This window comes from Protomyctophum bolini (genome assembly GCF_963924005.1).
Source record: "Protomyctophum bolini genome assembly, chromosome: 10".
NCBI classification, from domain to species: Eukaryota; Metazoa; Chordata; class Actinopteri; order Myctophiformes; family Myctophidae; genus Protomyctophum; species Protomyctophum bolini.
In genome coordinates, this window is record NC_137871.1 from 7,407,787 (window position 1) to 7,413,786 (window position 6,000).

The following is a 6,000-nucleotide window of genomic DNA, read 5'->3' on the forward strand; positions in this document are numbered from 1 at the left end:
TCATATTAGACAGTGACACTGATCATGTCCAAAGTGTGTGTGTGTGTGTGTGTGTGTGTGTGTGTGTGTGTGTGTGTGTGTGTGTGTGTGTGTGTGTGTGTGTGTGTGGTGCGTGCGTGCGTGCGTGTGTGTGTGTGTGTGTGTGTGTGTGTGTGTGCGTGCGTGCGTGCGTGCGTGTGTGTGTGTGTGTGACTGTGTGTGTGTGTGTGTGTGTGTGTGTGTGTGTGTGTGTGTGTGTGTGTGTGTGACTGTGACTGTGTGTGTGTCTGTCTGTCTGTCTGTCTGTCTGTCTGTCTGTCTGTGTACATGCGTGCGTGCGTGCACGTGCAAGCGTGCGTGCCGTGCATGTGAGCATACAGTATGCATACATGTGGTGGGTGTAGCCGTTTATACAGCAGTTGTCATAGATTTACATAGTAATGAGTCAGATAAACATATACAGCAGATTGTGCGGGGGAGCTGACAGACGTATAACAGGACATCGCAACATTTACACCCTGACAATAATCCTCCTGAGAAACACAGTCATGTGACCAAGCAATTAGACCTATGGATGCAGCTGTCTGAATGGATGTTGTGTCTAATAGCAGTCTACTCTGAATGGATGTTGTGTCTATAGCAGTCTACTCTGAATGGATGTTGTGTCTATAGCAGTCTACTCTGAATGGATGTTGTGTCTATAGCAGTCTATACTCTGAATGGATGTTGTGTCTATAGCAGTCTACTCTGAATGGATGTTGTGTCTATAGCAGTCTATACTCTGAATGGATGTTGTGTCTATAGCAGTCTACTCTGAATGGATGTTGTGTCTATAGCAGTCTATACTCTGAATGGATGTTGTGTCTATAGCAGTCTATACTCTGAATGGATGTTGTGTCTATAGCAGTCTATACTCTGAATGGATGTTGTGTCTATAGCAGTCTATACTCTGAATGGATGTTGTGTCTATAGCAGTCTACTCTGAATGGATGTTGTGTCTATAGCAGTCTACTCTGAATGGATGTTGTGTCTATAGCAGTCTACTCTGAATGGATGTTGTGTCTAATAGCAGTCTACTCTGAATGGATGTTGGGTATAGCAGTCTACTCTGAATGGATGTTATGTCTAATAGCAGTCTACTCTGAATGGATGTTGTGTTTATATAGCAGTCTACTCTGAATGGATGTTGTGTTTATATAGCAGTCTACTCTGAATGGATGTTGTGTCTATAGCAGTCTACTCTGAATGGATGTTGTGTCTATAGCAGTCTACTCTGAATGGATGTTGTGTCTATAGCAGTCTACTCTGAATGGATGTTGGGTATAGCAGTCTACTCTGAATGGATGTTGGGTATAGCAGTCTACTCTGAATGGATGTTGTGTCTATAGCAGTCTACTCTGAATGGATGTTGGGTATAGCAGTCTACTCTGAATGGATGTTGTGTCTATAGCAGTCTACTCTGAATGGATGTTGGGTATAGCAGTCTACTCTGAATGGATGTTGTTTCTATAGCAGTCTACTCTGAATGGATGTTGTTTCTATAGCAGTCTATACTCTGAATGGATGTTGTTTCTATAGCAGTCTACTCTGAATGGATGTTGTTTCTATAGCAGTCTACTCTGAATGGATGTTGTGTCTATAGCAGTCTACTCTGAATGGATGTTGTGTCTATAGCAGTCTACTCTGAATGGATGTTGTGTCAAATAGCAGTCTACTCTGAATGGATGTTGTGTCTATAGCAGTCTACTCTGAATGGATGTTGTGTTTATATAGCAGTCTACTCTGAATGGATGTTGTGTTTATATAGCAGTCTACTCTGAATGGATGTTGTGTTTATATAGCAGTCTACTCTGAATGGATGTTGTGTTTATAGCAGTCTACTCTGAATGGATGTTGTGTTTATATAGCAGTCTACTCTGAATGGATGTTGTGTTTATATAGCAGTCTACTCTGAATGGATGTTGTGTTTATATAGCAGTCTACTCTGAATGGATGTTGTGTCTATAGCAGTCTACTCTGAATGGATGTTAAGTCTAATAGCAGTCTACTCTGAATGGATGTTGTGTCTATAGCAGTCTACTCTGAATGGATGTTAAGTCTAATAGCAGTCTACTCTGAATGGATGTTGTGTCTATAGCAGTCTACTCTGAATGGATGTTGTGTTTATATAGCAGTCTACTCTGAATGGATGTTGTGTTTATATAGCAGTCTACTCTGAATGGATGTTGTGTCTATAGCAGTCTACTCTGAATGGATGTTAAGTCTAATAGCAGTCTACTCTGAATGGATGTTGTGTCTATAGCAGTCTACTCTGAATGGATGTTAAGTCTAATAGCAGTCTACTCTGAATGGATGTTGTGTCTATAGCAGTCTACTCTAATACTCACACATCCAAGAACTGTACTGAACTGACTGTTGAACTATAAAGAAGAGAAACACTGAGGAAACAATTGGCAGGTGTTTTGTATGTCTGGTACTAGGCATGCATGTTGCGCGTGATTGTAGAAACGCAGGGAATTCACTAGTGAAGAGTGCGGGCGCAGGCACCACAAGACAGTTTGCAATCAAACAGCCAGTCAATATACAGCGCGTGATAGACGCGCCGACCACGGCAACGACAGACAGACCTGACCACAGTGTTGCAGATGCATTTAGTAGTGTATAGCAAGCAACTCTGACAATAGTACAGTATTACTGCAGACAGCTACCATTTGGATATAGATGCACCAACGCAAAGCCAAGTAGCCAGGTGCCTATTAGATGGGGGTAGGCTATAGCACCCGCAGTTTCATTAAAGAGGATATTTCCAGAGCACTTAACCTGCCAGTTATAGGTAAAGAAACGTTGAATGTGTATGTGTTTGGTTCCAAAACACCCCAGAGAATTACCTGCAGGAAAGTGTTTGAGAAATATTAAGAACAATCAAAGCATTGATGTCAGGGCCGGTTCTAGGCATAGGCGAACTAGGCGGTCGCCTAGGGCCTCAACCACTGAGGGGGCCTCGTCACAGGGAGAAGATTTTTTTTTTTCATGTATCCCTTACATGGGCTACTGGCCACATGTGGCCCCCACCTAGCTTCTTAATTTTGATCTCAAAGTGCACCAGATTGAAGCATTTTCATGGCAAATTTACAATTTTTATCCGGCGTGGCAAAGCAGGAGGGGGGGGGCCTCTGTATAATATGTTGCCTAGGGCCTCAAAAGGGTAACAAGAACACTCGGCGGATTTACCCTTTTTGCCGACTTCTCAAGACAAGTCGGCAAACCGTGGAGAATATTCGGCAGACTCTTAAGAAGATTCGCCGCGCGACGACTCTTCTTCAGATTCTGCCGAATATTCTCCACGTTTCGGGGCACTTTCAGCAGCTGCAGCTGCACATTTCTGAATGTTAGCTACTGCTAGCTACTGTGCACAACCAAAAAAAAATATTAATCCCGTGATCGGGACGGGACGGGAATGAAAGTCAACGGGAGCGATGATAATGATCATTTTCAGGAAGGAAACAACGCTCGACGCGGTGCTCAGGCTCACTGCTGGCTGCCTGCTGTAGCCAGGGGGGTGGAGCTGGGTGGACCGCAGTGTTTGTTTACAATAAAGTTTCAATAGTTGTCACTGTACAATACTTTAAAACAGTTGTCATGTTGCACACAATCAATTTGGTCATAGCAGCCGCTGAGCCGCCTGTAGCCTCTCCTCTCCAAGCAGCAGCCCACAGTGCCTGCACCGTGAGACCGCAGTGAGAACGCTATAGCATTGCAAGAAGCTAAGGCTTAGCTGCTAAGCTAACACAACACCAGCCATGGTGGTGGTGATGTTAGCTTAGCGTAGCGTAGCTTGCTGCTGCTTGGCTGTTCAACTTCACTTCATCTCTGCCTATCATTTTTTCTTATTGTTACCCTGACACCGGAGCTGCAAAAACAGACAGATCTACAAGCTCTACAATCTCAACTATCAAACTCCAGCTAGTCCCACTCCTCTGAACTCCAGGCTGCATGAACAGTGCTCGAGCGCTCAGTTTTCTGCCCCCCTCAATGTCGCAAATCTTGCGCATTCACTTAAACTTCAATGGCTCTTCTGCACAGCGCAGCAATAGCTTTGCTTTGCGCTTGCGTTAGTCAAAACTAAAAGCGAGTGACAGTGAGACGAGCATGTCGACCGTAGCAATGAATGGAGACCTATTTGGAATTATTAAATCCATTATTGGCCTGGAGAAAGTTACAGCCGCTCTAGTGTGGTACGAGGCGTATTTCTGTAGGATTTTTTTGCTAAAAGTGATTTTTTTGCTTTTTTGGCTTTCATAGGGACCAAAAAGTCTGAAAATGATGGGGTTCAAATTTTCCCGACCCCCACCCCTTTTTTGGGGGGTCATATATTTTGGGACCTCCCATAATAGTACGCCAGACAATGAATGTCCGATTTTCATAATATTAGTGTTGTTTTATAGGTTTTTTAATATTCTGAGTTGATTTCTTACACTTTGAAAGTAGCCAGAATAATATTTTCTGACTTTTGGTTGGGGTCTTTCTTCACCCGGGACCCCCGGACTCATCTCAGTACTCATTACACATTACACATTACATTCCTCGCTCTGCTCCTGTTCCAGAACAATGTCAAATTAGATAATAATATAAGCATAATTTGTTTTTGTAGCTGGTCACTGATTACAAAAATGAATGGTAGCTAATACCAGGGGTCTTCCACAGGGGGTCCGGGACCAGTTTTTCCCCTATTAGTGTGGTACGAGGTGTATTTCCGTAGGATTATTTTTTGCTAAAAGTGCTTTTTTTGCTTTTTTGGCTTTCATAGGGACCAAACTGTCAGAAAATGATGGGGTTCAAATTTTCCCGACCCCACCCCTTATTTGGGGGGGTCATATATTTTGGGACCTCCCATAATAGTACGCCAGACAATTAATGTCCGATTTTCATAATATTAGGGTTGTTTTATAGGTTTTTAAATATTCTGAGTTGATTTATTACACTTTGAAAGTAGCCAGAATAATCTTTTCTGACTTTAGGTTGGGGTCTTTCTTCACCGGGACCCCCCGGACTCATCTCAGTACTCATTACATTCCTCGCTCTGCTCCTGTTCCAGAACAATGTCAAATTAGATAATACTTAAAGCATTAAAAGCTTTTGTAGCTGGGCACTGATTACAAAAATGAGTAGTAGTTAATACCAGGGGTCTTCCACAGGGGGCCGGGACTAGTTTTTCCCCTATTCTTGCACCCATATATACAGATTTGCAAGTATTTCGAATAGTATTGGAATATCTTGCGTTTATGTAAAGTACTTTGATAGTTTATTAGTATTCTACCATTATTGTTGACAGATGTTACTGCAGGGAATAAAGGTATTGCAACTTCTCACTTTGGGCATGCAGAATGTGTCCATTTATTTCACACACTGCACTCACACTAACAACACAACACACACACACACACACACACACACACACACACACACACACACACACACACACACACACACACACACACACACACACCTATCCTCTTAAAGAGCCCATGGTCAATTATGCCTACAATACATTATTTGCAGGATCTATTCATCTTCGTCAAAGACAAAGAGAAAAGAGAAAGACAGCAGCAGCCTGGCTGATGTTGGCTGATCTTTATTTAGCAGCAATATTTGCTACACTTGGGTCTGAGGCACCTTAATTTGAAAATAACTGATCTACAAGCTCAAACTACAACCTTGTAGATCAGCTATTGTTGGCTAAAGTTCTCCTTGGAAAAGGGATGCTATGGTTCAAGTGGTTTAATGTAAAAAAATAAAAAAAAGTTCCTATCCCACAATGATTTGGTGGGCCCCTGTATAGTAACTCTGAGGACCCCCTAGGGGTCATGGGCCCCCTGTGGAAGACCCCTCGTATTGGCTACTACCATTTTTTTATATCAGAGCCCAGCTACAAATACTTTTATGCTTCATTTATGACCTAATTTGACAATATTCTGGAGCAGGAGCAGAGCGAGGAATGTAATGAGAACTGGAATAGGCCCA